Raw genomic sequence first — 16,024 nt, forward strand, 5'->3', positions numbered from 1 at the left:
GAGAGAGAAACATCAATGTGTGGTTGCTGGCGGTCATGGCCTGCAACCCAGGCATGTACCCTGACTGGGAATCGAACCTGCGACACTTTGGTACACAGTCAGCATTCATTCTTAAAATACAAGTAAAATATAGATGTCCTACAATCATATTAGATCCCCTTACACATATGTAATATATCTACATACATTGAAAAATTCTCGTTATAATTTTTGTTTTGAACATTCACACATATTTTAATGAATTTCAGAGGAGCAAAAGTTATTATATTTACAAAAGAAGTTACATTTCCATTGCTCTTTCTTCATTCCTAAAGTTTCACTTATCCTGGTATAATTTCCCTCCAGCCTAAAGAACTTCCTTTTGCATTTTTTACAGAACAGGTATGCTGGCAGTGAATTCTCTTTTTATTCACCTGAGAATACTTTTTGTTCTGTTTTGTTTGTTTTGCTGTTGTTGTTGTTGTTTTGCTTTATTCCCGAAGGATATATTTTTTTTTTGCCAGATATAGAACTTTCACTTGACATGGAGCTTCCTCTGTGGTCAGAGTAGGATTTCTCAAGTGCAGTACACTAGAATCAGCCTTTTCTGTGAGGATCGTGTCTGGGTTCAAAACTGCAAATTGGGAGTGGGGGTGGGGCTCATATCTTGTCCTTGAGTTTGAAAATCAACAGATCCCTAGGCTTCTCTGTCTCGGGTGAGGGGACAGGTGAGGACAAAACGGGGTTCTGTGGAAAGCAACCTCACAGGATGATCTGATCACAAATGCCTATCCAGGCAGGAGGGTTGTTACACCCCAGGTTTATAACATCTTTAGTGAAAAGTTTATCTTCGCCTTACACAAGCCCTGTGCATTGTTTCTGAGCCTTTGAAAGGCATCTTTTCAGTCTTTGGCCACACCACCCTCAATGTGCCCGATCATGTCTGAAATGCGTCTTTTCAAAGCCTTGTCATCTTCCTGTAATCTTTTTTTTTTTAAATCTTCCTGTAATCTTCTCACCTTTATTTCAAATGCCTAAAAGATGATACAAACTGCCATCTCGGTGGTAGCAGTTTTCTTAATTTGTTGAGATCTTGCTTCCAGGCGTATCGTGTTTGGCTCGAATAACATTTTTTACAAATTCTCTACAGGTTTGGAGGTTCTTACATCCACACAACACTTGAGCTATTCCTCGGGGAGGGGAGTGCTGTATGTAAATATGAGAAGAAAGATGTGCACAGATGTCCAAGGGCCAGGGGTGCCTGTCACCAGCGGGCCTACCCCTCCAGAGGGTGGGGGTCTTGCAGGAATGTGGGTAGGACCACGAGCAAGGGAGGCCCTTGCTTGGAAAGTGGGATCCCGCAGACGACCCCACTCACAGGCCTCTCCTCGCAACGCCTGTTCCCGCTGTTCCCATTAGCCTGGTCGGCAGTGCCCTCTAGCGACATGAGGGGAATAGCAGGGGTTGCAAATGTCAAGGTCCTTAAGGCACTCAGGACCGGGCTTGAAAGTGCCTCTTTCAAGTGCCTCACAGGTGAAGGAAAAAGTCATCCGTGGGACTCCAACTCGAGCAACAGTTTGACAAGAGCCTGAGATCCACTGTAGTGTAGTGCGATTCACACTTATTTTATTTTTTGACCTCCATGAGTCTTATTGAAAAGTGAAATGAAAATATATGAAAAACAAAGGAAAATTTAGTTCCGTCTTGATGAACTTGGAATCTTAGTACTTCTCTATAGAAAGGGACTCTTTCAGTATTGCTAGCAGCAAAGCCTATAAATACCTATGTTACCATTGACTAGAAATGGGCTGCCCCTGACTACATGTAATTAAGCAAAAATGAACAATTGAATCATTTGTCCGTTAGTAGTTTGGACATGAACTTATTTTATTTTTATTTTGGACATTAACCTAGAAGTAAAAGTTAAAGAAAGCAATATAACACGCTGTTTGTGAAGGTACTTTTCTTCAGCTAATGTCTTGAGGATACAGAGAAAATATCATTTTGTTGTTCTCACCACTTGAGTACATTCTCAGCCAGTTCTTCTGTCTCAGTCACCAAAATATCCATGTTTCCTAAATCCTTACTCATTTTCTTTGGATCTGCATCTAAATGAGGGATAATTCTAATTGTTTCAAGATGGATTTCTTATCTCTCAATAAAAGTCACTGCCAACTCCAGCAAATGTACTGTGTGTCTGTGATAAACATCTTAAATGGGCAGGTTTTCCTGGCACATGAGTCTTTGCCTGAGGGACTTCTCTTTCAGCACCACTTCAAATGATCATGCTTTCCATTGTGCATCCATTGATTAGTTCTTGGATGTGCCCCGGCTAGAGATCCAGCTGGCCACCTTGGTATATCAGGTCAGCCCAGTGGAGGCAACAGAATATGACACTTCCTAGCCTAAAAGGAAAATCAAAATCTACTAAGTCTTTTTCTAGTCTTAGAAGTTCAATTTCCAGGGTTTTGTTTGTTTATGTTTGTTTGTTGGTTGGTTGGTTGGTTGATTTCAGCTTGAATTTTTGTGATTTGATGTAGCCCAGAGAAGTTCACAAAGCAAGAAGCTGATTTCCTAGATATATTTTACATCTCCTGAATGGCTAACCCCAAAGTTAAAAAATGGCCCAGCTGTAGACCTTAGCTTTAGCGTGGAAGCCTGGTCCCAAGGGCTCCCTATAGTTGGTGATTCACATTTTGAAGCTATGCATGGAGAACTGACCATGGCCTATAGGGAGCAGTAGAGAACTATTTATCCCGTGGCTGAATTGATTTAGGGCCACCCTCGCCATTCTTACTACAGAATATTTTTTTAAATAATTATTTTTTTTCAATTACAAGTGATGTACAATATTATATCAATTTCAAGTGCTCAGCATAGTGATTAGAAATTTACACAACTTATGGCCCTGGCTGGCGTGTCTCAGTATATTGAGCGACGGCCTGTGAACAAAAAGGTTGCCGGTTTGGTTACCCACCTGGGCACATGCTTGGGTTGCAGTCCAGGTGGTGCGAAAGGCAACCAATTTCTCTCCTACTTTCCCCAGCCCTTCCCCTCTCTCATAAATAAATAAATAAATAAATAAATAGGAATTTATACAACTTATTAATTGATCGACTTGATAAGTCTAAAGAGCATTTTTTTTAATGCAAGGGAGAAAAAAATCTATGGATTAGTTGCCTAGTAATTAATAAGGGATAATTTCCTCATCCAAAGATATGTAAACCTTAAAAAATATTGCATTTATTGGATTTACTTCTCCTCAACATTCTATTAAGAACATTTTCATGCCCTGGCTGATGTGGCTCAGTGGCTTCAGCACTGGCTGGTGAACCGAAAGATCACCAGTTCAATCAGAGCACCTGCCTGGTTTGCTGGCCAAGTCCCCAGTTGGTGATGTGTGAGAGGCTATCGATTGATGTTTTTCTCGTTGTCTTCCACCCTCCCTCCCATCTGTCTAAAAATAAATAAATAAAATATATTTTTAAAAATAACATTTTCACATGTCCAGAAACCTGAATAGAATTGTGCATCCAGCCCCTAGATAAGATAACTCACATTTAACAATATATGATTTGTTACTGTTTGTTCACATAGCCATTTGGGGGTGTATCTTGATGATAATTGAATGGGATTGAGAGCCTATGGATTGAGACACAGCTTCTGCCTCAGATTAGCACAGCTTTCTAACACCATAATTTAAGACAAAAGACTTCAACCCTCTAAAACTCTCCATTATTTGAACATTGGAGTAGTTAAGAGGATTGTGTGAGGATTGTATTTACTAATACAGTAATTTTTTCACTAATACTAGATTTGTTTCTGTGCATCTACTTGTAGATTAACACACCTTTGGAATGCCTCTTTTCAGAAACCCCCTAATACTGGATTTGCTCTGAGCACAGTAAACCCTCAATGCAAATTCGCTATTGTTGCTAAGGGACTTTTAGGAAAAACATCTGGAAATTAAATTCCTAAGTGCTAGAGGAATTGGTATGAACATTTTATTTTTTTTAATTTTTTTTAGAGAGAGAGTAAGGGGGAGAAAGAGGTTTGTCGTTCCATTTATTTATGTACTTACTGGTTGATTCTTTTTTAAAGATTATTTATTTTAGAGAGAGGGAAAGGGAGGGAGAAAGACAGGGAAAGAACACTGGCTGGTGTGGCTCAGTGGATTGAGCCCCAGCCTATGAACCACTGATTTGATTCCTAGTCAGGGCACATGCCTGATGCCTAGTTTGAAGACCTGGTACTTACATCCTGGCTCTGGCTCATTGGTGCAAATGTTGGTACGTGACCATTTACAGCCCTCTTCTAGGATGCTTAGTTAAGGACATGGAAACTGGGGCCCATCAGTCATAGTTCTAGCTCTGTTTGTGAGTTATTTTTAAAATGGACCGAGTCTGGAGGCTTTAGACTTCTAACTCCTAGATTAAAACAACAAACATCTAGCCAGCATAGTATGATTATCTCTGTTGGAAGTCTGATACAGTATTCTGTTCATTTCTTCCTTTATATATAATAAAAAACCTTGAGAACTCCAAATAAAGTAAAATAAGATAAAATAAAACAACGAACATTTCAAGCATGAGAAGGAGCCAGTGTATGATGAACTGGGAAAGAGAATGTTTTAAAAATTGTATTGATTTTAAGCCCTGGCTGGCGTAGTTCAGTGGATTGAGCTCGGGCTGGGAACCAAAGTGTCCCAGGTTCGACTCCCAGCCAGGGTACATTCCTGGGTTGCAGGCCATAACCCCCAGCAACCGAACATTAATCTCTCTCTCTCTCTCTCTCTCTCTCTCTCTCTCTCTCTCTCTCTCTCTCTCTCTCTCTCTCTCTCTCCCTCCCTCCCTTCCCTCCCTAAAAATAAATAAATAAAATCTTAAAAAAGAAAAAAAATGTATTGATTTTTAGAGAGAGAGAGGGGGTGAAAAGAGAGAGAAATACTGATTTGCTGCTCTATCTTTTTTATGCATCCACTGATTGATTTTTGTATATGCCCTGACTGGGGATGAAATCCACAACCTTTCAGTTTATAGGACAATGCTCTAACCAACTGATCTACCCAGGATGGAAGGAACATTTTGGCAGAATAAGAAGCACTAGCAAAGGATCTGAGGTGAAAAGAATATGATGCAATCAAGAAACTGAAGTTCTGACTGATGTGGCTCAGTAAATTGGGCACTGGCCTGTGATACAGGGGATCACCAGTTTGATTCCCCATGAGGGCACATGCCTCCATGGCTGGCCAGGTCCCTAGTTGGGGCCATGCTAGAGGTAGCCAATTGATGTTTCTCTCATACACCAATGTTTCTCTCATACACCAATGTTTCTCTCACTCTCTTTCTATAAATAAACTCTTTTAAAAAATAAAGAAACTGAAGATGAGCCCTGGCCAGAGTGGTTCATCGGGTTGGAGGGTCCTCTCATAAACTGAAAGGTTGTAGGTTCAATTCCCAGTCAGGGAACATATCTAGGTTGTGGGTTTGATCCCTTGTCAGGATGCATGTGGAAGGCAAATGATTGAAGTTTCTCTCTCACATCGATATTTTTCCCTTTGTCTCCCCTTCCCTTTCTAAGAACAATGAGAAAATACCCTAGGGTGAGGATAAAACATAAAAAGAAACTGAAGATGAGAAGGGGTTAGGGGAATGGGTGAAAAGGGGAAGAGGATCCCTGGCTGGCGTAGCTCAGTGGATTGAGCGCGGGCTGCGAACCAAAGTGTCACAGGTTTGATTCCCAGTCAGGATACATGCCTGGGTTGCAGGCCATGACCCCCAGCAACTGCACATTGATGTTTCTCTCTCTCTCTCTTTCTCCCTCCCTTCCCTCTCTAAAAATAAATAAATAAAATCTTTAAAAAAAAGAAAAAGAAAAGGGGAAGAGGATTAACACATACAGATTGGCAGTTATAGTGCTCACTTTGGCAGCACATATACTGAAACCGAATCAATACATAGAAGATTAGCATGGCCACTGCCCATGGCTGAAATGCAAATTCATCTCATAAAAAAAGGTGGCAGTTATAAAAATAGTCCCAGGGATGTAAAGTACAGCACAGGGAGTATAGTCAATGATATTGTAATAGCTATGTATGGTGTCAAATGGGTACTAGACTTATCACTTTGTGGAGTATAGGAGTGTCCAGTCACTATCTTGTATACCTGAAACTAATAAAATATTGTATGTCGACCACAATTTCTTTGTATGTGGGACAAATTTCTGGCACCTATTTGGTCAGAAGCTTTGGAAATGTGGAAGTTGGCAGTTAATAATGTCGACTTGGAAATTATCTAAATAGCTGTCAGGAATAAAGTGGTGAGGGATGGCAGTGACTTTGGACCATCAGTCCACACATAGTCATGGCTCTCCCATGCCACATGCTGGGACTGAAGGGATAAACAAAACAAAGAGATGTGGTATTTTCTGTATTTAGCCATTGGCAAGTGGAGGTGGATAATTTACCAAAAAAAAATATAAATACTTAAGAATAATGCAAAACCATTGGTTAAGCTTAAGCAGGAAAATGTTATGATCTGGTTTACATTTTTGAAGGATTGCTCACGATGAATGGTGAGCTGGGGCATGACCAGAATGGATGACAGTTAAAGTAGTGCAGTGACTCCAAGCAGGACACGGCAATAGAAACAAAAAGCAGATTGATTTGATGGACACTTAAGGTGGACTCAAAGTTTGGTATTTATTCAAAACTGTGGTGAAGGTGTCCTTGCCACTGGCACAAACTACTGGGTTGATGAGGATGCCACCACTGATAGGGAAAAGTTGGGGCCAGAGCAGGTGGAGATGTGGAATTACTATTCAGTTGTAATAGGCTGTGGTTATAGAATCAGCTGAGATTCCCAGTAGGCAGTTGAACATATCCAATACCAGAATCTGGAATGAAACCATGGAACTACCATTCATCAGTATTCAGATGGTGTTTGAATCCAAAGGAAGGCAACAGATCACATTGGCAGGGGAAAGAAGACAGCTCAGAATCAATTCCCAAAGAATTGGTGTCCAAAAAAACATCTGGGAAAAGAGAGTTCTGTTCACTGCTCAACTACTCATTATAGGGCAGGTTTGAAAACAAGTCTGCTTTCTCACTTAATCTCACTATTTTCTCTCCAGGAGTTTTTCTGTAAACACTTAATTATATGGTTTTTAAATCCTCACCTGAGGACCTGCTTATCAGTTTCTTTTTCTTTTTCTTTTTTTTTTTTTTTTTAGAGAGAGAGAAAGGGTAAGGAAGAGAGAGAGGGAGAGAGAAATCAATGCCAGAGATGAATATCAATTGGTTGCCTCTTGTATGGACCCCAGCTGGGTTCTGGTACATGGCCCAACTGGGGACAGAACCTGCAACCCAGGCATGGGCTCTGACTGGAAATCAAACCTGCACCTTTTTGGTTTATGGGATGACACTCCAACTGGGTCAGCTGGCCAGAGCTAAAATTGTATGTTTTATTTTCCACATTGGGAAACTAGAATAAAAAGCAGACTTAACAAAAAAAAAAAAGTAGGGCAATTTTCTTAGAACCATGTGCTGTCTTGGAAATAGATTCATAAGTGGTAAACTATATCCTCCCACATTTGGCAAAGACCAGGAATGTGAGGCCCACTTAAGGCAGCAACAGAACCAGGAGACATGGTGGAATATATGGCCCTTGAGGAAACACTGATTCAGAACAGGGAAGCAAAAATAATGAATTTGAAGGAAAAGTTCATTGGAATTCAACCCTTCTTGCACTAGACAATTACCTCAGAGAAGTCATAGTTGAGAGAGATCATATAAACCTAACAAGTGTAGAGAAGTCTGGACAGAGCTCAACCCTTTTAACTATAAGCAAATTCTCTCAGGAGACAAACTTTACCAATGTGTTGAGTGTGGGATCTGGGAGAAAAATTGCCTTTCTGAATATTTCAGGACTCATAAAGGAGAAAAACCCTAGAATCCTAAAGATGCAATTTGCCTTTTCTCAGTATGAGAGAATTTACACTTATAAGAAACTTTAGCTCTGACTGGTGTGGCTCAATTGATTGGATGTCATCCCACAAAGTGAAGGGTTAACAGCTCCATTCCTGGTCAGAGTACATGCCTGGGTTGCTGGATCAGTCCCCAGTCAGGACATGTGTGAGAAGCAACTGATAAATGTTTCTCATGTTGATGTTTCTCTCTCTTTCTCCCTCCCTCCTCTGTAAAAATAAACACAATCTTCTTTAAAAAAGAACTTTAGCTCTGGTTGGTGTGGCTCAGTGGGTTGAATGCCTGCCTATGAACCAAAGGGTCCCTGGTTTGATTCCCAATCTAGGGTACATGCCTGGGTTTTGGGCCAGGTCCTTCGTGGGGGTGTGTGAGAAGCAACCACCCATTGACATTTCTCTCCCTCTCTTTCTCCTTCCCTCCCCCTCCCTCTAAAACTATTTTTTTTTTAAGTTTTAAAAAGAAAGAACTTTATGAAAGAACAGTGAATGCAGGGAATTCCTTTCCAGGTGAGACTACTTTACATCTAAGAATCCATAAAATAGAGAAACCCTACAGTGTAATCATTCATGGAAAGGTCTCAGGCTTTTTTCTTCCTTACTCAGCATCACAGAATGCACACTGGAGAGAAACCTATGGATTTGGCCATTGTGGGAAAGGCACTTTCAATGCTACATCAGAGAACTCATACTGGGAAAATCTTTACACATCTAGTTGGTGTGGAAGAACCTTCAGGGGATGTTCTCACTTTACTCAACACAAGGACTCATACTAGAGAACACTATGAATAGGGTCAATGTGGTGGAGTTTCCACAATGGCTTTCTCCTTATTTGACACCAGGAAGTTCATATAGATTAGTGAAACTCGTTGGACATAATATAGCTAATATGTTGGTTGAAATTCCATTTTATTTGACATCAGAAATAAACCACAAAGTAGGAAGAATCCACAAGTTATTTCTGATCCACACACAGGTACCTGAGTGTAATAAGACTTTGCACTGTGGTTCCCTGCAATTGCTGATGAGCAGGTATGAGCAGTTGTGCACTACATATGCCCTTGATTTGCCACAGAAACACAATTTAAGGGGAGTTAGCAGTCTGGGCCGGATGGACAATGTCCCATAAAAATGATTGCCCTAGAAAACAAAATGTAAATATTATCAAAGACAACAGCATCTATCTTTCTACACCATATATGAATCAGAGAACCACTGAATTTGAAGTATGCAGAGATCATTCATCTTTTAGTATCATAGGGCTCAATCTATGTACAATAATATAGTGTGCATAGAAGAAAGCTGCAAAGCATACCATCCATTTTCTCCTGCATAATACAAATGCTATCGCTTCAAAAAAAAATCACAGGGCTTTACACTAACTCTTCAATATTTCTTTTAAAAATATTTAATCTATTTATCTATTTAAACAGAGGAGGAGGGGAAGAAACATCAGTATGGTTGACTCTCACATACCCCCTAATGGGTACCCAGCCCACAACCCAGGCATGTGCCCTAACTGGGAATCAAACAGGCAACTTTTTGGTTCACAGTGTAGTGCTAAACCCACTGAGCCACACCAGCCAGGGCTTGCCAATATTTCTATTCACTTTAAGACAAGCATCATAAATAGTTGAGTGCTCCTTCATAGTTCTAAGAGCATAGCCAGTGTCCAGCAGGACTGAAGTGACATATTACACCCGGGTGAAGTGTCCATACTCCAAGGATAATGCACACCTTACAAGCTTCACCCAAAATCCCCTAAAAAGCTGGGTTTGGGAGGTAATTTCACCCATATCTGCCCAAACGGGTATCTGGAGTGGTTTGGAGAAAGAGAGAGGGGGAAGTCCCCACACATGAAACCTGAGGACCTCTATTTCTTCTGCTTTTATGAGCACCCCCTAATATGTTGGTTTTCCTCCTAGACCTAAAGGAGAGCTCTTGTTCTTCTCTTACACTCCATGGAATGCTACCTTTCCTTCCCAGCTCTCCCACCAAAGCCTTTACTGAATTCCCATCTGCTGGCTGCTCCCTGGAGGTTGAGATGGTATTCAGTTCCAGATCTCTGCAGGTAGAAAGTCCAGAAATTTCCAGCACCCACAGCTGTCAGATTGGGAGTGTGGTCTTATAACTCACCTTGAGGAGAGGCCTCCGGGCAGACTTGTATGCCTGCAACTGTGGGTGGCTGTGCCACCCTGCACCATTGTGGAAGGCTCAACTCCCTTTACAAGTGCCAAAATGCCAGGCACTCTTTTGCCAACTTTTTCTCACAGCTATACATGGACACATGTCTGAGGGAAACCCTGTCCCTCAGAGTTCTCCTGGTTGAGGATGACAGGAGCTGGCCCAGACACAATCTGTCTGGGGAAAGGGGCTGATTCCCTCTAGTGGAGAATGCCCTGAACCCTTCTTTGATATGGCTTTTATTGGGATTGGTATTGATGGTGCATAGACCATCAAACAATGTCCAAAGGCTATAGTTAAAGAAAACAGATATTATCTACAGATAACAATTGAAGGAACACAGAGACCTGCCTCAGATCAGGGTCTGTTAGATAAGCTGATGCCATACGGTCATTAAGGCATGGATCATGGTTCAGGAGTTCACTCTTATGCTTTGAACTCAAACATCTGGTTTATACCAACAGGGATATACAAAGCAAAGCAAGCTTTAAAGGATACAATGCATTCTTCAGGCCTGATTTCCCACAGGGACCCTCGGTGCTAGCATCAGGTCATGCTTGCCTCCTACATTCCCAGTTTTCTGGGGCCTCTTTCAAGGTCTCACTTGCAGGGGGCTATAGTCTCTGATACCACACAAAGTGGTCCCCAACATGTGTCAATCCTGGTCATTTGGGGTCTGAGGAAGTCTATGAGAAAGATGAGAGATCTTTCTCTCTGAAGAGGTATTATTCCTTTCCTGTAGTGGGTAATGGCTTCCCCAAAATGCCCATATCTTAATGCTTGGAACCTGTGAATGTGTTATATTACAGGGTAAAAGGGATCTTATAGATGTAATTAAGGATCTTGAAATGGGGAACTAACTTATCCTGGACTACTTGTAGTGAGCCCTATGTCATCACGATTGCCCGTTGTTGTTGTTTTTAATTGCTTTTTTTTTTTTTAAGAGAGGGGGGGTTGGGGATGGAGTAAGAGAGAGGGAGAGAGAGAAATATCAAAATTTTCCCACTTATATATGCATTTATTGATTGATTTTTGTATGTGTCCTGACTGGGGATTGAAGCCTCAACCTTGGCATATTGGGGCAATGCTCTAAAAACTGAACTACCTGGTCAGTGCACAATTGCCATTGTTTAAGAAGAGGCAGGAGAGTCAGAGTCAAAGAAGCCAATGTGATGAAAGATTCAGAGGTTAGAGTTGGAGAGACACTTTAAGATGCTATACTGCTGGCTTTGGTGATGGAGGAAGAGGCCATGAGCCAAGGAATGTAGGCAGTCTCTAGAATCCAGAGAAGGCAAGGAAATGTATTTTCACCTAGAGACTGTGGAATAAATTCAGCCCTACCATCATCTAGACTTTAGGCTGGCAAGACACATTTTGGACATTTGGCCTCCAGAGCTGAGAAGATAAATCTGTGTGGTTTTAAATCATAAAGTTTGTGGTAATTTATAGTAGCAAAGGAACAAATACACTCCCTGACACCAATAACTTAAGCCAAATGTTGCATGGCTATATGTAATGCTTGGAACTATGACAACCACTTTCAGGTTATGAGGACACACTTAGGAATAACCAAGATACCTGGCTAGTATGACTCAGTGGACTGAATGCCTGCCTCAACCATGGGGTCACCAGATCAATTCCCAGTCTAGGGCGCATGCTTGGAGGCCAGGTTCCCAGTAAGAGGTATGTGAGAGGCAACCACATATTGATGTTCTCACCCTCTCTTTCTCCCTCTGTCCCCCTCTCTAAAAATAAATAAAATATAATCTTTACAAAACCCAGAAAAGTAAGTTAAAAAAAAGATAATAGTGAGGAAGTTTGAGCCAAAAGGTGGGCAGTGGCTGGCTAAGGGTGACAGTCAAGCCCAGGAACCATCCCTGGAAGCCCTTGTCTCTGGATTTCATGTAATGCATATTCTGTTACTTGTGACCAAAGACACTTCTTACACAATAACCCTTTTTTCTTCCAATCCTCTTTGGAACCTTGCTTGCCTCACTCAGACCACTATCCCTTTGGAGATGGGCATCCCACAGAATAGAGGTTCACTGCAGGAAGAGCCAAGTCAGCTCAGCTGCATGGGTATGATGTGAAAACAAACAGTGTGACCAAGAGAATGTAGTGGCTTCATCAAATTACACATGTAGATATGTGTAATTCACTCTCTCTGTCACTGTCCTTCATAGTAGGTGACAGTAAAAGTCCTCTCTGGGTGAAAAAAAAAGGGCTTGATACAATCCACACACCTCAATTTAAAAACTGTGTCAATTTGCTGAGGTATAAGGTGAATTTCCCACCAGCACCACAAAAATACCATTCGGTGATTATAACTGTATGCTAGTGATGGCATTGAAGTTTAAGTTTATCAGCAAAAAAGACTAAAGGACATTTTTGAACCAGTAGTATGTGGGGATGTTTCTCCTTAAGATGAGTTTGAATACAGCTTGTTTTTGTGAACAATGGCAGTCAACTCCTTCCTTCACATTTTGAGGAAACAAATTAAAAAACAAAGTTCAAGGGCCAGGCTCCCAAAGAGCCCCTTGTTATTCTATTTGCTCTTGTATTGAGCCTAGTGATGATTTGGGGTTTACAAGTGACCTGCCAATCCTGGAACCTGGTAAACATTTTTATGTATGCAAGTTCACTTGTAATACTTTCCAGCAACTTATTTTCTTATAGGTCCCCTGCATTTACTGGCAAATTAATCCCAGGCATCCTGTTCTATTCTATTCTACTGTGAAAGGAATCCCTTCTTCAATATACATGTGAAGTTATATAGCGGTTGTGTGTATGTGAGGGTATTGATTTCCTTACTTTTCTTATTTTGTCTGGTTTAGTGGAATCTCATTAATTTTTAAAAATTTTCCAGTTGGGTTTAGGTGTGTTAATATTATCTGTTAATAAGTGCATTTTTGTATTTTCTTTTTCAATGGTTACAGCAAACACTTAGGTCTTTTTATGTCTTATTTGTGGAAACAAAAACACCCAGAAATTTTCGAATTAAGATTGCTGAGGGCAGATATCCTTCTTTTGTTTTGAATTTGTTTATCCACCCATGGATATTGAACAGAGGTGTGAATAAAGAGAAACTCAAGAAGAAAAATGGGAGTAGTTTCACCAGAGGAAAAGGTTGACTTCCTAAGGCTGGGAGAAATGTTGAAATGGGTTGCCTTCAGGGCCAGGAGTAAGCTTGTGGCTGGCTTGTCCCTCATTTACACCAGAGTGGCTGAAGGATAAGACAGTCTCACACTAAGGACTACAAGCTGAAACAAGGAGCCAAGGCCTGGGTGACATTGGTGGGCAGCTTAACCAGTAGCAGGAACCAGCTACTTACATTCAGTTCTGTGGGAATGGTATTTGTTACTTCCATTGGTTGGATTTTCAGTTGTTTACAACCAAACACATACTATGGGATACAGGGTACAAAAGTATGGACTGGATTACTCCAAACCTGACTTAGTGGTTTATCCAGCATTCTGTGGTCTTCCCACATTCCTGAGACAGAACATTCTCTGGAAACTGATTGTGGTCTGACTCCAATCAGAGCTCAGATTCTTCATGTTCCCCCATGTGCTATGTCAAGTCTGGATGATCTTAGGTTGATCTGATCTTTGACGTTGGGGAGAACAGGCAAAGAGTAAATGTGTAGCAGCAATAAACAGACTCAAAAGCCTATTTTCTGGGAAAATTATGATACAGTAAAATGCTCAATAATTAATTCCTGTTTTTTCAACCTGAAATTCTCAAGTTCTGAGGAGTATCTTTCTTCTTTTTCAGATGAATTTTAATTTTTAAAAGTTTTTTCTTTTTACCAGTTTTCTTTTCTTAAAAAAACATTTTATCTTTTTTCTTTTCAAGAGAAGGAAAGGAAGGGAGAAGAACAGGGAGAGAAACATTGATGTGTGAAAGAAACAGCAATTGCTTGCCTCTTGCATGCCCTGAGCTGGGGATCCAGCCCGCAATCCAGGCTTGAGCCCTGACAGGGAATCAAACTGGTAATCTTTTGGTTTGCAGGATGATGCTCATCCCCCTAAGCCACACCAGCCAGGGCTTAAATGACTTTTAAACATGTGTTCCTCTTCACGTGGAAAAATTTGAGATGATCTGGGTGATTAAATAAGAAGAGAGAATAGTGAGTGGTGATCAAATTGCCGGTTCGTGATTCAGTCATATGGCTGGTTTATGACTCAATTGAATGCCACCCATTGCCATAGTGATTTGGCTGATATACAGTTTAATATTCTTAATTCCATGTTACTTAAGTTATATGAATAATGGACTATTGATTACAGAAAGCATATGAAGAATGTTAATATACAGGGTCTGGCAAAAGGCCTGCTTGAGTGTTGTTGGTAGGGTAATAATATTGGTATAATACTTTATAGTTTTAATTTGAACATTTTACCTAAAGCATTATATGGTGTGCTTGAGTGTGCTATTGTCATGTTACAGAATTATGTGCTTATGACTTTGTAATAAAAGGACATTATTTGTATATTTTGACAATTCAGTATCTCAATAAGCGTATGCCTAACATGTGAAACATATTAAGAAAGGAAAAGTACAAGTTAAACTTTTTAATTAAAGGAAACAATATCACTGATACTCCATCCTTATTCGTATATGATCCATAATGCTTTTTCTGCAATTCTAAGTTCTAAAAACTTTTCGCATGAAAGTTTCTTCCTATATTATACCTCAGCAAAATTTACCTGAACTAACAAGGATATCTACACTTTTTCTTTCTCTAACGTGGCATGACTCTTCATATATTTTCCTACAGATACACTCAAATGTTTGATGGCCAGAGACTGCCCAGACCTGTTGGAATGTATTGTACCTACTGAGTAATGTATGCACCTTACAATCCTGCTAAAATCCAAACACTTGAGAATTCCAAAATACTTCTGGCCCTGAAGGCTTTCAACGGGATTAGGGCCCTGTGTGCAAAGAGGATGCATAACATTTTTGATATTTTATATGCATAATAGCTGATACTTATTCAGAAGTGCTTTTTAATAGAATCAAATTATTGTAAGTTAAATAACATGATTAATTTGCTAAATGCAAAAAAGAACATGCAACTGATTATTAAAAGTTGTATTAAAGTAGCTTTCATTAATCAATCTTTTTTAAAAAAAGATTTTATTTATTTATTTTTAGACAGAAGAGAGGGAGAAAGAGAAGAGAAACATCAATGTGTGGTTACCTTTTATATGCCCCCCACCAGGGACCTGGTCTGCCACCCAGGCATGTGTTCTGACTGGGAATCGAACTGGCAACCCTTTGGTTCCCAGGCCGGCGCCCAGTCCACTGAGCCACATCAACCGGGGAATCAATCTTCATTAATATATTTTAAATCACCTTTTAACCTAAAATCATGTTTTTATTCTATACTATACAAACAGAAAGAAATAAGTAAATAAGAACTAAGTAAATAAGAAATAAGTAAATAAATAAGAAATAAGAACTTCCAAGAGAGTTAGCTTCCTTAAGATGTTAAAGGCCTCCATTAAATATGATGGTGAACCACTAAAAATATATCCAGACACATCCAAAACAAAACACTATGAAAAATATGACTAATTAACATGGCTCTGTCACACTACCTAGGGCTATACAACATCAATTATTTTAAGTCACAATATGGAAAATGAAGAAGCCAAATTACTTATGGAATGGAAATGGTATTTTATCTGTAATAGCAAAAAAAAAAAAATCCAAAGAAGTGCTGTTAGGATGAATAAAAGACATCTGCATTCTCTCTCAGTAAATACTTCTATGCAAAAACTGGCAGGCTTACTGGCTAACTGCAATAAATAAGATGAACAATGCACAGTCTGCAAGTGGATGCTCTTCACAATGGCCATGAAACAATAAATCC

General features: G+C 40.1%; 1 non-coding gene and 1 pseudogene across 1 annotated transcript; one reads left to right on the top strand and one right to left on the bottom strand.

Annotated features, from left to right (window-relative positions):
- Nucleotides 1-1,861: 1,861 nt before the first annotated feature.
- Nucleotides 1,862-4,254, bottom strand: LOC114510822 (annotated as a pseudogene).
- A 1,639-nt stretch (nucleotides 4,255-5,893) lies between these two features.
- Nucleotides 5,894-6,000, top strand: LOC114511774. Its single transcript, XR_003685741.1, has one exon. It is a non-coding gene; the product is annotated as a U6 spliceosomal RNA (small nuclear RNA).
- The last annotated feature ends 10,024 nt before the right edge of the window (nucleotides 6,001-16,024 follow it).

The sequence above is a fragment of the Phyllostomus discolor genome, chromosome 12 (genome assembly GCF_004126475.2).
Source record: "Phyllostomus discolor isolate MPI-MPIP mPhyDis1 chromosome 12, mPhyDis1.pri.v3, whole genome shotgun sequence".
NCBI classification, from domain to species: domain Eukaryota; kingdom Metazoa; phylum Chordata; class Mammalia; order Chiroptera; family Phyllostomidae; genus Phyllostomus; species Phyllostomus discolor.